This window comes from Sorex araneus, chromosome 4 (assembly GCF_027595985.1).
Source record: "Sorex araneus isolate mSorAra2 chromosome 4, mSorAra2.pri, whole genome shotgun sequence".
NCBI classification, from domain to species: Eukaryota; Metazoa; Chordata; class Mammalia; order Eulipotyphla; family Soricidae; genus Sorex; species Sorex araneus.
The window spans coordinates 199,790,359-199,808,765 of NC_073305.1; the positions used below are offsets into that span (position 1 = coordinate 199,790,359).

The 18,407-nt window shown below is 43.5% G+C and overlaps 1 pseudogene; it reads left to right on the forward strand.

Annotated features, from left to right (window-relative positions):
* The window catches only part of LOC129404403 (ubiquitin-associated protein 2-like), a 65,906-nt pseudogene that overhangs the window by 31,867 nt on the left and 15,632 nt on the right, over positions 1 to 18,407 (forward strand).

An 18,407-nucleotide genomic window follows, 5' to 3' on the forward strand; every position in this document is an offset into this window, starting at 1 on the left:
TATGAAATTATTTTGGTTTTGTTTTGGGGTCATGCCCAACAGTGCTTAGGGTTTATTACTGACTCTGTGTTCAGGGATCACTATTGACAGTGCTTGGGGTCTCAAACTCAGTTCTGCTGCATGCAAGGCAAGCATCCTACTCATTATACAGCCACTCTGGTAGGCCCTGGAAAATATATTTATGTAATAAGTTTTTCTGTGATTGCTAAGAGGTCAGAAAAAAAATAAGCCTTAGCTGAGTTGGGGTACATGTCAGAATTTAAAGATAAATTGATCCTATTAAGAATACTGGCAACATGCAGTTTTATTTGTCGAATGACAGATATTATATATTTAAACTTTTCTGTTACTTACTTTTACTAAGGTGGGCAATTGGTCCTCGTGGAGACCTGGTTTTATGAGTTACTAAGGATACCACTATTCCTATAACTTGTTTGGAATTTAAGCTTTATACAGATAAAAATATAGACACCTAAATTAAATGACAATAATGTGTGTGATCACGAGTTTAACTCTATGAGGTTCTTGCCAACTATAAATCATAAGGGCTTACTGCATTTGTTCAATTCATAAGTTTTAGAACCATTAGTACCTTATACAAACATTTAAATGATTTAATCAATGATATCAGAAAAATAAGTATGGAACTAGAGACATATAATACAGCAGGTATTGCATACACTTGCCTTGCATATGGCCAACCCAGGTTCAATCCCTATATGATCCCCAAGCCCCACTAGGAGTGATAACTGAGCACTGCCAGGTATAGCCCCAAACCAAAACAAACACAAAGAAATAGAAAAAAAAAACACAGGTTAGCTAGGAGGATTGATCAATGGTTGGAATCTACCACAAGTGCCTGTGGGGCATGGGGTAGGTAGATAGAGAAGGAACCAATATGACAATTATAGTTGGAAATGATCAAGAACCTGAGTGTTAAAGTAGTTAAAGTGATATACATGATAATCTTTCAGTATCTGTATTGCAAACCACAATGCCCAAAAGAGGGAGAGAGACAAGGGGGTGCAGGGGTATGTGTGTATGAAAGAGAGAGACAGAGAGAGAGAGAGAAAGAGAGAGAGAGAGAGAGAGAGAGAGAGAGAGAGAGAGAGAGAGAGAGAGAGAGAGAGGGAAGAGAAGAGAAGAGAAGAGAAGTGCCTGCCATAAAGGTAGGCAGAGGGTGGGGAGGCGATGGGAGGGAACCTGGGGACACTGGTGCCGGGAAATGTACTTTGGTGGAGGGATGGATGTTGGAACACTGTACATGAAACTTAATCATGAACAGCTTTATAAAGGTCTATCTTACAGTGATTAAAAAAAAAAAACCACACACACACACAAAAAAAAAAAGATTAAAAAAACCACTGGTTACTAGGCATTATTTATTTTAATTCTTAAAATGATAATAGGTGAATAAATTATGCAATTGTTTTTAGATTATATTATACATTTATGTTTCTCTGTTCTCATCAACATCATTTAAATAATGAGTGCTCATAGCAAAAAATGAAAAGATTAAAAGAGCACTTGTTCTTCTAGAATCAGTTTTCTCTTTTGTCTGGAGTAAATAGACCTCTTTAAGGAACTGGTTATTGTGTTCTCCAACCTTCTAGAGACTTCTTTGGATAGCCCTGGTTTAATACTATTTATTGATAGTTTACTAGAAAGGAAAAATTGCCCAGAGATTCTGCTATAGAGAGTTGGTTTGCCCTTGAAATTGAAACTTCTCAGAAATAGAATTATTTTTATTTGACTTGATTTTAAATGAATTGCTCTTGCCCCAAACCTCTAACAAGCAGAAATGCCAAGAGAACAAATTTCTGTGCTCCAAGATCTCAATGACTGAACTTAATCCATAACTTAAGTGACTTTATAAAAAGAAAAAGAAAGAAAGAAAAGAAAAGATTATTCTGGCCACTCCAGGAAACCTGTAAGTAGACCCAGCATTGCATACACCCTTTGTGCTAAGTGGTACTTACTCTCCTGGGAGAACACATGCGCCCACAAACTCTGCTGGTTATGTAAGCATTGGACTTACACCTGCCTGCTCATACTGAGTCAGCCTGTGTGAAGGGTATCATGAGTATGGACTCCTCTGTACTGAAGATAACCAGCCCTCCCAAATAAGGCAAGTCCGACTCATTTCAGAGGCTTCCTGCACTCTCTTTATGCCAACTCTTGGTCAGAGTTCCCTCTGAGATCAAAGTTTTGTCCTTTGACACCTACATATGTCTAAGTGACACAGCCTCTGCTCCCAAGAAAGGGGTCTATGTGTATCAGCCAGCGTTGTCCTGGGGTTACATGTGCTGGTAGGCTACCAAGGCTGGAGTATGGCCTTGCATGTGACTGGCCCAATTTTGATCCTTGGCACCCCATATGGTCCTCTGATCATCACCAGGAGTAATTCCTGAGTGCAGAGTCAGGAGTAAGCCTGAGCACTGCAGTATATGATCCCTCCAACCACCCCAACCCCCACAAAAGGGTAGGCTTTCTTGTAAATTTGTCACACCTGCATCAATACTGGAGCAAAGACAGAATTCCAGGATGGAGGCAAATAAAGGCCCTGGGGATTTGGGCTCATGTCCTGGTTTTCTCTTGGAACCTGTTGCTTTGAGACCCGGAGTAGCACTCACCCTCTTGTGGCCTCTGGGAATGGCCTGTGCAGGCAACACAATATTCCAGGGTCTCCCCTGAGCCTCTGAATCTGGGTCATGGTAGGATAACATTGGTTTGTCCTTTCTCTGTTGTGCCTGAGTTTCGGACCCCCAGTCATGGGAAAACCAAGTCCACATACAATAATGCAAAAGCAAAGGAACTTTATTATGAGCTCGAGCCGTCGCTAGTTCAAACTAGGATCCAAGTCTCATCCAACACAGTGAGAGTGGGCAGGGGAGGAGGAGTATGGGTAGTAAGTGAGACTGGAAGGAAGCAGAGGAAGATTGGAATTAACGGCAATTGATCACCAACCAGTCTGGCCCATTTCCTCCTTCTTTCATCCATCACTGTCAGCCATCCTGGGTGGGAAGGTGGCCTAACCACCGAACGCATGCAGCGAGCGCCCACAATTTTTGGAACACACACATAGATCATGAACAACAGCTCAGCAAGTCTAACTGCAAAGGGGTTGGGACCCAGCCTCTGGGGTCACCTTGCCCTACGAAACCACAGCCATCTGGACATCCTGGGGTCTGGCCTCATTCTCATGAAAAAGGCTTTTTTTGATTCCAAGTACAGGCTGGCTTCTTGGTAGACCTGATCTAGACTCATAGTTTTACTTTGGGGCTGTCTCCTAGAAATGAACCGTATCTCTAAGCATCAATGTCCAAGTTAGTTGTTTTCACAAGGAAGTAAAGCACTAACCATGATCGCCTTTTATGGTGTCTGAGAACAGAGAAAGCACAGTGTGCTGGGCTGGGGACGTGGGGTAGGCACAGGCCTCGTAGATGTGAGGCCCTGGATTCTGTTCCTTCACCAGCACTGAGTGCCTCCCAGACTTACTCCAAAAGCAGTGACAAACCTCATCTCCCACTTCCCCTGATGGAAGTGACATCCGTTTTTCATCCCATCCCCCTACCTTCCATTTTTTCCCTCCTTCTTCAGAAAGTGAAAGAAGCCACAGAGCAGTGCCTTCTTCCTGACAGTATCACTGTATCACTGTCATCCCATTGTTCATCGATTTTCTTGAGCAGGTACCAGTAACGTCTCTATTATACTCAGCCCTGAGATTTTAGCAGCCTCTCCTTACTCGTGTTTCCTAACGATTGGAGGCTCCTTACAGGGTCAGGGGAATGATATCAATTACTGTTTTTGGCATATCAAATACACCACGGGTAGCTTGCCAGGCTCTGCCGTGTGGGCGGGATATTCTTTGTAGCTTGCCAGGCTCTCTGACAGGAGAGGTGTGTATATATCTCTTAATGTATTTTGGATATGAATACTCCACGGGGAGCTTGCCAGGCTCTTCCAAGTGGGCAATAGACTCTCGGTAGCTTGTCATGTTCTCTAAGAGGGAGAACTAGACTATTAGATGTCGTGTGGCTGCATTGGGAGCTTTGTTTTATAGTCTCTGGATGTTGACCATTGATGGGATTACATGGCACTGGGGGCAGTCTCTGGATGTGACTGCCTAGCTACTGGAAAATGGGAGATCTGGGTGGAAGAGCCTCAGTCCCAATCCAAGCAGTCTTGGAGATCTCAGCCCTGGGTCCCGCACACCTGAGTTCTTCTGCTGACTCCTCCAAGCGTGAGGCTTGTCCAAATGTGTGGAGCATGGCCTGACAGTATCAATCCTGGCAAAATCAAGATGGTATAAATACTCCCACTAAACACCCGATACAAACTAAAGCATTCTTTAAGTTTCTTACACCCTGCCACTGAAATGCCACTTCCTTGGGGAAGCTTTTCCCACATGCCAACAGGCATTTAATCCCCCTAATTCTGAGCTTGCAACACAACAGGCGTGACCTGCTTGCCTTAGGGTGGTTAAGACACTACTGTGCAGAAAAAAAATTAATAAGCTAATTCAGAAAAATCTTTTAAAGCTGAAAGCCATTATACTATTGTACTAGGATGAAACTCAGCACAAGTGCATTCCTCCTGGGGAAAAGAGATCTTGTTGGTACTCTTTCCACATGAGCAGTTTAGGTGTCACCTCACTATGATATGTGGGTCCCAGTGGATACTTGGAAAAGAAGATGGTAATTGCTTTCTTAAACTGGCAATATTTATAATTCACTTGCAAAGATAGCCCTTGAAGCTATTTAGAGTCAGGATGAAAATATTTAGTTACTAACTTCAAAATGTACAAAGAATGAGGAAGAGACAAGCCACCCTGCATTGTTGCAGTGGATGGAAGCTGTGAAGGCAAGAATCTAGGAGGAGAGTGGGGTCTCCCCAGCAACCCATCCTAAGTGGCTCTAGTGAGAGTTCAACCCTCAAACTTGCATACTGAACACTCAGCTAATTATTTTGAACCATTTTGAATTTGCTAAATTTTCCTTGTTCGTTTTTCGCTTGGGACCACATACAACAGTGTGCAGGGATTCTTCCTCACTCTGTACTCAAGGATCACTCCTGGTGGTGCTTTGGACATTGTATGTGGGACTGAGGAATGAACTGGAATCTTTTACATGCAACGCAAGTTCCTTTCCTGCTGTGCTATCTTTCCAGCTCTATAGTCCTCAGCAGATGGTCTCAGACCTCTGTTTTTCTCTCCTTAGCTGCCACTCATTCCTCTTCTCCTACTGACCAGCAGAGCCCACTCTGTGGAAAGCAAGCCTGGGACTTCGATGTACCAGGAAACATTGGAATGTACCAGGGCATCCATGTGGTACTTAGTAGACCCATCTTTTCTTCTTGCCCATAAAATACTGACAAAACATACAAGCCTGGAGCTAGGGAGATGGTCATAAGGGCTGGACCCTGTGCTTTGATGGTGAGTGGCCCACCTTTGATCCCTGGGATTGGCCATGGGTACCCAAGTACTAACCACCACTGTGAGTGGCCCCCAAACATGGCTGAGTGTGGCCCCTTCAAAACCAAAACACAACAAAAGAACAAGAAAGTAAAATCTTAGGGTACAGCAAAATTTGGTTGGTTCACAACCAAAGACGGTGCAAGAACTCTAATCCATTTGCCTTGCATAGAGCTAACCAGGGTTTGATCCTCAGAATCCCATATGGTCTCCTGAGCCCTGCCAGGATTTGTCCCTGAATGCAAAGTCAGGTATAAGTCCTGAGCATCACTGAGTGTGGGCCCCAAACAGAAACCACAACTTAAATAACTCTGTTTCAGCATCTCTTTTATTTGCCACTGTGGGCCCAGGTCCAGCCAAGAACCTGAGAAGGGGTGGAAAAGAGACACAGAGAAGGAGATTGGCAAGTGAGGAAGGCAGTGTGTGCTGATCTAGATAAAAGGATATTCATGTCTGCTGATAGCCATGAACTGCAATTTTGTACCTGGAACATTCCTGCTAATATTATTTGTTAAGACAATTCTTAAATCTTCAAGTACCTAATGAAAATATGCACAGCTATTATAAGACCAAACTTATTTCCCAGAATCACTCTCAGAAGATATATGACCATATTTCAACTATTCTCATCAAAAAAATTGCATTGAAATAGCTGACATCCAAGAAGCCCAAAGGAGTCCAACATAAATTTCTCCCTGGCTCTTTTCAAATTTTTTAGTTTTTAGAAGGGGAGGTCCCTCCTAAGTAGGCTCAGGGGGTCTGGGATCAGCGGAGTATGAGGTTCAATGATACAGTGATTTCACAGCCTCGGGGCTGGAGACTAGCAGGCTGACCTCACTGGTTCTGGGGGGCTCCAGGACCACTATCCCTAGTGGAGTCAGGTTCAAACGCAGGTCAGGTGCATTCAAGGCATACCTTTCAACCCCTGCACTGTTTCTCTGGCTCTCTTTTATAATTATTATAGATGATATAGAACCTCATCATCACCTTCAGCACCAGCCAAATGATGTTTATTTCTCTATCCACCTCTTACCAGGGTAAATGCAGTCCTGTTTATTCCCAGTCAGTCCACAGATTGGTTAACGAACCATGAATGGCGCCTCCATGGAATTAGTCATAGAACGGGATGAAACATCTTAGCAGAGCAGAATCCTATCATGATCCCAACAACCAAGATATTAAGACTGTGGAGGGGTTTAGGGGGATTCAGAGCTAGATGAAGGTGGAGGTCTTATCAAGCAGTCCCTGGAGCTTCCCAGCTGGCATGGATATAAAATTCACCGCCCCCCCTCCAAAAGAAAAAAAACGTGTAGAAGTCTGGGAGTCCCAAAGCTCTCAGGTATAATTATAAACATGTTAATACACAAGGAAAGTGGTGCTGAGCTAGGTCATCAGACCTCATAACAAAGAGAAATGAGTTTTTCCACGTTCTCATCCCTGTGCCAAGCCAACCTGACACCTTCTATGGCCCACGTAGGCCCCATAATTGAAAGGTTGAATTAGTCATGTAAACAAATTATCTGCAACAAAGGGGTTTACAAATGCTGGCTAATTAGTGTAAATTCCCCAAAGCTTTCCACTGTTTTTAATTCAATAACACAGTGTAAATTCTCCCGTTAGAAAAAGCCTAATAGGAATTGGCAGAAAACTAAATAATTGATATTATCTGCAATTGCAGCACCAAGTGCTCCAGTGATATCCTTACTGCTAAGCAGGATGGCAGGGATTTCCTGAGAGGATTGAGCATGAAGTTTAATGAATTAACAATATAAACCATCGACAGCTGGTGCTCACCAGACTCTAAATAAATAAATAAATAAATAAGTACATATAAATAGAGATACCCCTGGCTTGGATTACAATAACGCTTCCTGGCAACCTGTGCTTTTAATGACCAACATGGAAACCTTAATGGACCAGCTGTGTGATGCCAGCAAATTGAATCACTAACCAGCCCTGAGCTTTGCCTTTATTATCAGTACAAACAGTTCCAAGTGTCCAGACTCATGGCTCACACGTGCAGTCATCATGGAAAAGACATGAAAACATATTAGTATGCATGGAGACTCAGAGAAGTCCCTAATCCAGACATTTTCCAGGTTTCCGAAGTCTTTAGGTCACTGTAGGGATTGATACTGATTTTTGCCTATCGGTGTGTGCTTAATAAAAATGTGTGCTCTCTCGCCACATGCGTTCAGTGGTCATGAGTCTCTTCCCCATGGCGGGCTGCCACCACCACCAACCGACACATGAAGGAGGGAACAGGGCCACCAAGCTGGTTGGTGATCAGTGCCCATTTATTCTAATCTCTGTCCTGCCATTTACTCCATACTCCCCGCATGCCTATTTCAATCTCACTGTGTGCCCCATTCCAGTCTCACATACTGCTCATATTCCTCCTCCCCTGCGCACTCTCACAGCCTTAGTTATATGGAAAAAATCACCAAGGATTGTGGGTAGCAATTACACAGAGGTGAGGTAGCACAATGAACATATGAAAGCCCTTCCTTCTGGGGAAGCTCTTCTAAGACAAAGAGCTCCTTCTGCTAGGAGATCTGCTCAAGAACAGAATTTCATCTAAAGGTGCATTTCTCCTTTCCTTAGTCCATATCCATTTAAACAACCATCAAATTTACTTTTTAATAATATTTCTAGTCATTTTGTATGGACACAGATATATTAAGTTTTTAGGGTGGCTCTCCTGGGGATATCTCCCTATAGATCCCAGACTACGGATCTCAGGCCAGATTAGTCTTTCCTAATCTCTGCAGGATCTTTGTCCAGTCACTTCGTTTTGGGTCATGGGTCAGAATTTGTCCATGACTATGCTCTTAACTTATTATAAGCTTATTATAACCTTGTTCTGTCCCATTTTGTTGCCAGGGTAGCTTGCCCCTGGTCCATCCAGTCCCTTCGTTGAGGCCCTGCTTTGGGTGTGCTAAGAACTACGGGTAACTGAGGCTTAAGTCGAGTAAGTATGACAGATGCCCAGGACTAAATATTATTTGGAGTAAATTAACTCCCAAGTTACAAAAGCATAGCATTAATTGTCTGCCTGTATCTATACAAAAAAGGACATTGCTCTAAAGTAAACTATGTAAAGGACATAAGGGAAAGAGAAAAGAAAGAAAAGAAATATTTCACTGGGTGAGTCAACATGGTGGCAACCATGTGGGAGGTCTTTAAAGATTATTTTGGAGCCTCGGAATGTTTAATGTTAATTTACATGAATATAATTTGCATTCCCAAAACCAAAAAATAACCACCTGAACTATAACAAACATTCAATGTTGAATAGAAAGAGAAACATACACTCTGTTCTCTGTAATTGAATAAGTGGCTACATAGAGAATTCTAGGCTAGATACTTTTCTATCCAGTTGTTTAAGGCATGTTTCCAGCGTTTCATTTTAGATATCTAATGACCCTGCTTACTCTTGGTTCTTTGATTTGCTCTTTGAAAGATTTAAAAAATATTCATTTTAGGGGCCAGAGTGATAGTTCATGGATTGGTATTTGCCTTTCATGTGGCCAACCCAGTTTTGATCCCCAGCACCCCATACTTTCCCCCAAGCCTTGACAGGAGTGATTCCCGAGTGCAGAGCCAGGAGTCACCCCTAGCAGCACCAAAATCAATCAATAAACAAATAACATATTCATTTTAATCCCTTTGTTCAATATGTTTATGACAATTTACCTTGAATAACCTTTTGTTTTAGAGATTTTTTTGCATTGCTTTTTAAATTTCTTCTGCAACATTTTTGTTGCCCTGTTTTTTGAACTCCTTAAATATTTTATCACTTGATGGTTGTTTTATTTTATCATATTGCCTATTTTCTTTCATTTAAAAAATAATCTTTCTTGAATTCTATGTTTTTTAATCCAATTATCTGGGGGGATCAGAGAGATAGTGCAGGTGACAAGATATTTGTCTTGCAGCAGCTGACCCTGGTTCAATCACTGGTGGTTCCAGGTTCACTATCAAGTGTGATTCCTGAGCACAGTCTAGTATGTCCCCCAAACCAATCAATCAATCAATCAATAAATAAATAAATCTAGCTACTTTTAAATATATTTTTAACTTCCAAGAAATCAGTCTTTTAAAAAAATTATTCCTATTTAGATCAGCCCAGGAGAATTTTAAGTATATTGTACATATTATTCAATGGCGTTGGCGGGGCATGGAGAAACTGCTGTGGCAGCCACAGCGTCACCGCCTGCCCCAGCCAGGCCGAGTCAAAGTGACATCGGACATAGAGCCGTGGCGGCAGTGCTCGCAGTGGCTCATCCACTGTGGGGTACTGTCAGCCAACCACCCGGTGACCTGGAGCTCAACGCAGTTGTTCGACCTGGCACAGACCCTCTTCGATAGGGTACTTCTCTGCCATCTGCTCAACAACCTCCGGGCACACTCCATCAACCTCAAGGAGATCAACCTGAGCCACAGATATTCCAAGTGCTGCCCAGAGACGCAGGCAAGTGCATGTTTGTCAGTGTGCAGGTCATTACAACATGCCAGTGAACCAAAAGCTTACATTTGGTAGACTGAGAACACCTGTAAGGGCGATTAGAGGGCCCCCAAAAGCCTCTGTCCCTCTCAGAGAGCCCTGCAAGTTACCGAGAGTATCCCACCCACACGGCAGAGCCTGGCAAGCTACCCGTGGAGTACTCGATATGCCAAAAACAGTAGCAACAATGGTCCTCATTCCCCTGATCCTGAAAGAGCCCCCAGTACGCCATCAGGCTACAGCAGCACGAGATAGGGACGAATGGAGATGTTACTGGTGCCCGCTCGAGCAAATTGATGGGCAATGGGATGACAGTGATGATGATAATGATGATTCTATGTTTAGTTCAAGCATATCTTTTTGTAGTTTTATTGTTACCTCTATTGTTTCTCATTTCTTCACCATTTGCTCTTTTGCACATAGGAATCTTCCCTAAGTGTTCTCAACCTTTGTCCAACTGTACTTTTTAAGGGCAAGACATTGAAAAGCAGATTGGAAGGCAAGGATTTCACCTGACTCCACAACTAAGTGACTGATCATTTTGTTCTGAAGCTCTCCAAATTCCCACAAAAGCATTTCCATCGAGGAAGTACATTTTCTCAAGAGAAAGAAAGTTCTATTTTTTCATTTGCAGAATGCCTAGCTAGGACCATCCTAAAGATTACTGAGAGATAATGGCTGGATTTATTTATTTACTTATTTCTCCAGATGCCCTCCTCTGTAATAAAAGTTTCCAATCCCGGATAAGCTCTAGTTTGATTTCTCCAAAGAATGTGGTCTGCCTGCTCTGTGAAAATCATGGTTCTCTCCTCCCACATCTGAGTTGGAATGAGGCTAGGGTGCTTGGGATATCTGATGTCTTCAAATTCCAAATACTTGTGGGGCTCATCAGAAATATTTCCTAGCTTTTAAGGGTCTCTCCCTCTTTTTTTTGTTGTTCTTTGTTATTTTGTTGTTCTTTGTTATTTCCTAGCTCTGCACCTAGGAATTACTCATAGTGGTAGTAGGGGAACCGCATGGGATGCTGGGATTTGAACCCGGTTGGATAATTGTAAGGCAAATGCTCTACCCACTGTACTATCGCTCCAGCCCCACTCATAAACTTTAATGGGTTTAAGACTACTGTGTCACTCTTAAACCTGATCTGAAGTATCAAGGAGAAAAATCTGGTCTGAAATTCCCCCTAATATTTGAGTCACTTTTCTGCCTCAGAGTGCAATGAAGGGGAGAGATGGTTTCCTATTAAATCCTGGAGAACTGTGCTGACATAGACATCACTCCATGCATGGAAGCAGAGCCTGGATGGCTGTGTGCAGTCCATGGGGTCTGCTTTTGTTTCTAAAACCATGGTTGGATCATCTTTCAGGGTGCCTTTGTCACTGCACTATGGCTGCAGAATGACAGAATGGGATAATGAAGGACCAGGGTCAGCTGATGAGTCAGCAGAATGGAAATAGGTTCAATCAACAACCTGGTGCTAACCATCAATCCAATTTGTCTGATTCCATCAGTGGTTCTGCAGAGAGCAGGCTGGATGCAGAGTGAAATCATCGCACCCCGTGCACTCTCTCCTCAACCCTTTTATGTGGATTCAGGCAGGAAGTGGCACGTCTCCATTTATAGGAGGAAACATTTAAGAGTTAAGGGAAGTCTCAATATTTAAACACTCATTTTAGCTTTAATGTCTAATTAAGATCGGGGTGTCTTGATGATTTAACCAATCCAAAAGCAGTGTTTTCTTACTACAACTGATCACAGTTCAAGGCCTGCTAGCCAAGCATGACGTTTTGTTAATGAGAAATATAAGCTTATAGTCAGGCCTCTAGATACTGCTATTAAAATGTACCTCATCATATTCTTTAAGCAGAATTGAACAATCACAATGAACTAGCTTCCTCACTCAAATGACTGAACCTTTCCATTTGATAGATTTGTTCATAAGTAATTTAACTCAGAGTTAATTGATACAAAGCATTACTGTCACCAAACTTTACAATAAGAAATAAACCCTAAGCATTAAATATTTTCCCTTGGAAATTGACTCTGCAGGAATTGGATACCCCAGCTCTTTCTATCCCATTCTATGGTAGGCCCTGGGGGACTCAGAAGAATGGAATGTGCAAAGTTCCTATAGAAATGAGACCTGGCTGATCTAACTTCCAGAGGCAATGTAGCTATAGGATATATTATTGTCCATTCTGGACTCAGAGTTCACTGGGCTCCATGTTTATGGCCTAAGTGAAGGAGAAATCAGAGATGTCAAGAGATCAGGGAAAAGGTTGCCAGGCTCCAAGAACAGAGAAATATGATCAAAGAAACCTGGCTAGATGCATCCATAAAAAAAGAAAATAGCATAGCCAGGTCCATTGTGAATTCGCAGCCTCTCATCTGAGCAGTAATCTGTTCTAAAAGAGATGGTAAGGATAGGGAGAGATGGGACCCAGAATAGGAGTGGACCATGACTTCATTGTCTCTAGTTGGATATTCTCTAAGTTAGATATTCTCTATGTTAAGAGATACTTATCAATCATCATCATCATCATCATCATCATCATCATCATCATCATCATCATCATCATCATCATCCCGTTGATCGTCGAGTTTCTTGAGTGGTCTCAGTAACGTCTCCATTTAGTCCTCCCCCTGAGATTTTAGAAGCCTCTCTCTACTCATCCTTCCCAACAATGCTGCATTGGAGGCTCTTTCAGGGTCAAGGAAGTGAGACCCAGCTTGTTACTGGTTTTGGCCTATGAAAACAGGGTCAGGGGAATGAGGCCCAGCTTGTTACTGGTTTTGGCATATGAGTATACCATGGGGAGTTTGTGAAGCTCTCTCATGTGGGCAGGAAACTCTCGGTAGCTTGCCAGTTTCTCCCAGAGGGAGAAATAGGATATAAGATATTGCGAGGCCTCGAAGCAGCCGAGCGCTTCTGGGAGCTTGCTTTTAAGTCTCTGGATGTTGGCCATTGATGAGATTACACAGCGCAGGGGGAAGTTCCTGGGTATGACTGCTTAGCTACTGGAAAATTGGAAATCTGGGTGGAAGAGGCCCAGTTCTGATCCGAGCAGGCTTGGAGGTCTCAGCCTGGGTCCCACACAACTGGGTTCCTCTGCCGGTACCTTCATGAGTGAAGCTCATCCGAACATGTGGAGAGGGGCCTTGAGGATGGCTGTGGCTAGGCTCCAGAGGTCTTCGGCCACCGGGAGCTCTGCTCTGGGCGGGGAGGGAAGCTGGAGCCAACCCCCTCCAAGGCGCCCCGGGGAAGACAGCCAGGCTGCTAAGTGACTCTCTTATCAATACCTGAAAGAAAAAAGAAAGCAAATGGGATCTGTTGGATAACATTGGTTATCTCTTCTCCTTTGTTCTTTCTCCCTTGCCACAGGAGTTTGGGTTTATTGAGTTATAACCATCACAATGCTCCAAGGGCACTCCCATTCCTCTGTCTTTATCTTTCCCCTATCTGTTAATCACCTATATCCCCAAATCAGACCCTGTAACTTGTAAGGTCAGATCCTTCTAAGGACTCTGGATTTTGTATTTGTAAATGAAATATTACTTTTCTCTTTCCTTTATCTCATTTGCATAGTTTACTTTAGAGCAACTTACTTTTTGTATAGATACAGGAAGACAGTTAATGCTATGCCTTTGTAACTTGGATGTTAATTGACTCTGAGACTCCTGGGCATCCATCATATTAACTGACTTAAGCCTCAGTTTGCCCTTAGTTCCTAGCATCCCAAAAGGCGGGTCCCAAAGGGAATTGGATGGACAGGCCAAGAGCCATAAAACTTATAAGTTCAGAGCATAGTCATGGACAAACTTGTCATAATTCAAAGAGAAAAAACTGAATAAGGACCCCGCTGGAGTTAGGAAGGACTAATCAGGTCTGAAGACTGTACTCTGGGATCTATAGTGAGATGTTCCCAGGAGAACCACTCTATAAATGTAATATATCTCTTACTATGTCCATACAAAATGACTACAACGATTATTAAGAAGTAAACTTAAGATGATCATTTAAATGGATATGGACTAAGGAAAGGAGAAATACAGACCTAGAAGGTATTTCACCCTTAAGTGGATCTCCTAGCAGGATAAGATCTTAGAAGAAACTTCCCTAGAAGGAAGGGCTTTACATATGTAGATTGTGCTATCTCACCTATGGGTATTTACTACCCGGAACTCTGGGAAATTGGACTCTTCAGTAGGCTGCGAGAGTAGGCATGGGCAGACTAACATGAGGGGCAGAAGGAGATGGGAAAGAGGGTCTTGGGGAAATTGGAATGGGGTACCCAGTGAGACAGGAATAGGCGTGCACAGAGAATGGAAAAAATGGCAGGACTAACATTGGAATAAAAGGTGTCTGATCACCAACCAGTCTGGCCCCCGTTCCTTCCTACATGATTCTCTTGGTGGACCTGGGTAGGAAAGCGGCTCATGGCCACTGTAACACACATGGCAAGCATCCAAACACATTTTGAACACACACAGGGATCAGGGTTTAGTCATGCGAGAGAGTCAGGGCAGGCCATAGTAATCATCAATCAATGTGGCCCTGGGGATGAGCTGTCAGATGAGTAGAGAACATTTCCTTAGACCCTATTTAACTCTCAAGGAGTATATTTTTTAATCAGTCCCCTTTGCTGGATAATCTATAGTTTTATCGATCCATACTACAAATGTTTATTGAAAATCTATTTGATGTCTGTCAATGTGCAGTGGAAGTGCTCGGATAGACGAGCTACTTCAGCGCCGGAAAGAAACTACACTCTGGTCTGGCCTGGGAGGCATGCAGTCAGCCAGGGACTGGGTCACACTGGCTAACAGGAACCCCCACTTCGGTGACACTGCCTCTTTATGCTCCTGGTCTAAGCACTTCACAATTTCCTTGCTTAAGCCTACAAGCATGTTAACTATTCTCCCTATAACAGATGAAGAAAGTTATTTCCCTCCAAAAAGAAGTGGAGCATTTTCCCAGGATCTCTCAGCTAGGGCGAGCTTGAAGCCAGGACACGTGCCTGGGGAGTTAAGAAGGGCACAGCCTGCTGGGAGCTAGAGAAAGAGGCTCATGTGAGAGAAGGGAGATGGAAAGGAGTGGAATCAGCAAGAGGGATCTGCAGCGTTGAGAGCTCAGAAGAAGCAAGATTTTCAATGAGGAGAATATAGGTGCATTATATTTATTTCCTTGTTTTCTTTGTAGGGGGTATGAAGCCACACTCACTCCTGGCTTTGTATACTCAGATATCCCAGCTGGCAGTGCTAGGAGAGATACACTAGGTAGTGCTTAGTATTGAACCAAATAGTGCAAGGTTGGCTGTGTGTGAAACAAGCTCCTTAAACACTGTACTCTCTCTCCAGCCCTTATATTCATTCTTATTAATTTTATTACTTTTTAAAAATGAAGTTAACATGATTTATGACACTTTCCATTGTTTTATGATTGCCATTTTACTCTACCACTGATAACTATGTCTTAAGACACCCCCTCTCCTTCCCCTGACTTTGTAGCCAAAGTTGACTGCTTTGTTGACATTAATAATTAATTAATTAATGCATCGTGAGCTGCACATTCCCTTGCTCATGCTTTGCATATGACAAGATCCTTTGCTATTGTCTTTTTTTCCTCCTGACTTATGTCATTTAGCACAATGCCTCCAATTCCAGTCAGGTTGATTGTGAGCTACAAGACTTTCCCCCTTCCCCACAAACCGTGTATATTCCACTGCACTTTACAGGGTTCACATATGCATTGCACTGGGCATGCGTTTGGGAGGGCCCCTTTGTTTACCATTGTCTACGCATATTGGAATAGCCCCGGGGTCAGGAAAGAGTGGGACACAACACACACATCAAAGAGCACATCTTTGGGAAATGAATGGGAGATAAGAGGCTGAAGTGAAGCATCCTCAACCATGGTCTTCCTGGGCACAACTTTCTGGGCAAGGAGGGCAGAGAGGAGTATATGTCTAGCAGCCGGGCATGGGTGAACCAGCAGAGTTCCAGAACCTTCTGCCCTATGTTGTAAGGATGTCAATGGGGAGCCAGGCTAATGAGAGGGCCAGTGAGAAAAGACTAACCCCAAGTTCTGCTGGGAAAACTCTCCATGACAATATGGATGGTCCCACTGACTGTGTCCCTGAGAAAACATCCCAGAGGCTAGGATCCTTCTCCAAGGGCTTGGAACACCCACTCACAGACTCTGCGATCATCAGTGGCTTCAGCAGGGCAACATACCCAGCACCCAGCACCAGAGAAAGAGTGGTGAGCCTCCTGAGGTGGCTCCTTCAGGGACTGTCCCAGAAGAGGAAGAAAAATGAAGGCAGCAGAGACCATCTGGAAGGAGTGTCAACTCCATCCTAGAGATGGGGTGATCCTGCGGGTGGTTTCCACCATCATGTCAATAATGAACCTCTAGCCTAGGGGCCAGAAGGAAAGTTGGGGGCGGGGCAGTAGTCTGGCTTTGGATCTCCAGCAGCCTTCCTCCTGGAAGTGCTCCTCCTTCTTCTCTAGGCTTGTCTCATGTCCAAAGGAGAGTTTCACCTTCGTCTAATAAGGACAGGGGTACCTGGAAGACTGAAAAGCTTAATTTCAGTAACAAAAGAAAAATAAAAGCGAGGGACCTCTTTCTACCTATGTAAGAGCATTAAACTTGGCTTTTAAATTGTCCGATGCTAAATAAAGTCTTTTAATTTTCAGTTAGAGTGTATTGAGTGTGGGCTTGAATTATCTTGGCCCCCCCTGGGACTTTATTCTTTCAATTTTGGGGTCAGTTGAGGCCCCAGTCCTTCAAGGGACAGTGCGCTTGCTCAGCCTGGCACTTTCTGGGCTGGGTTTCAGGTCACCCAATACAATGTGGGACTCTTTCTCCAGCGGAAATGGAGAGTCCAGGCCGTGGAATTTGATCCTTGTCTACACCTATTTCTTCTCTTCTTGCTGAGTGCTTCAGGTTCACATTGACCAATAAACACCTTGAAATGAGAGATCCCTTTCATGAGAAGAAAATTTTGACTTCTAGACCAGGATTCTGGAGAAGGGGGAGTCAATTTGTCTGGCACTACACAAGACATTCTAGTCAAAATACTCTCTTCATTTTGCTATTAGTTCACATTTTCTTTCTCTTGTTTTCGTTTGGGGGCAGCACCACTTGATGCTCAGGAATTACTCCTGGTGGTGCTGATGGGGGCCATATGGGATGCCAGAGATTGAATCCAGTTGACCACATTTGAGGCAAATGCCCTACCCACAATATTATCTCTCCAGCCCCATAGTTCATCTTTTCTAAATCTATTTCTGCTTGTTTAAGAACATTGACACTGATAGTGGGACTGGCGCTGGAACATAGTCTGTCTAAAATTAAACCATGAATGACTTTGTAAATTACAGTGTCTCAATAAAAAAAAATGTTCATAAAATGATAATACAACAATGCGTGCCTAAGACACATGCTCAATTTTGCAAAAGGGCCACACCATCTGAAGAGCTTGTAGAATACTGTTATAGCCTAAAGGGTGTGTCTTGTCAGATTTTGCTTATTCATTCAATCATTCATTCATCTACTCATGAATCCAATCATTTATTGTTTGGTGGTTGGTCACACTCAATGGTATTTAGGGGCTACAACCAACACAGTGCTTGGGCTTTGCTCCTCACAGTGTTGTGGGCAGCATGTGACCCCAGAGATTGACCCAGAGGCTAGCCACACGCCACGCTTGTTACTCCAGTACATTGAGTCATTTGCCATCTCTCTGGACCCATCCACTCTTGCCTTTGTTTATTCATGCATCAAATGCTTATCTGATACTCTATTTATAGAGAGCACTGCTAGATGTAAAGGATCTGTTAGTGAACTGTTAACCATATCAGCCCTTCAACAGCTCGCCATCTGGTGAGAGAGGCAGAAATTCAAAGCAATAAATGGGGTGCTACAAACAGGAGCTCCTGTGGTCTATGCTTATTCCAGAAGCAGAGGAAGGCACAACTAAGGTGAAATTAAACAATGTCAGGAAAGCATTTCTCAGGTGGCATCTGAGGAGGAGGATGATTCATGCAAGAGGAGCAGGGAGAGAAAACAGAGGTCATGAGTGCAGACACCAGATCAGGCAACAACTCTGCTACTATAACAGAGTGTGATGTGTAAGTACACACCTGGTGTGGAGAGGGCAGGAGGGGAGGTGGCCAGGCATGCAGGTATATCGTGTGGCAGAAGCTGGAATGTGACCAGAATCACCCCTCACTGGAGACACAAAAATTAAGTTGGTGAGGCTGGAGAGATAGCACAGGGGACAGTGTGCTTGCTATGCGTATGACTAGCCCAGGTTCCATCCCTGGCATTGCATCTGGTCCTCTGAGCAGTGCCAGGGGTGATTCTTGAGCACAGATCCAGGGATAAGTCCATAGCACTACTGCAGGTGGCCAAAATATACATTG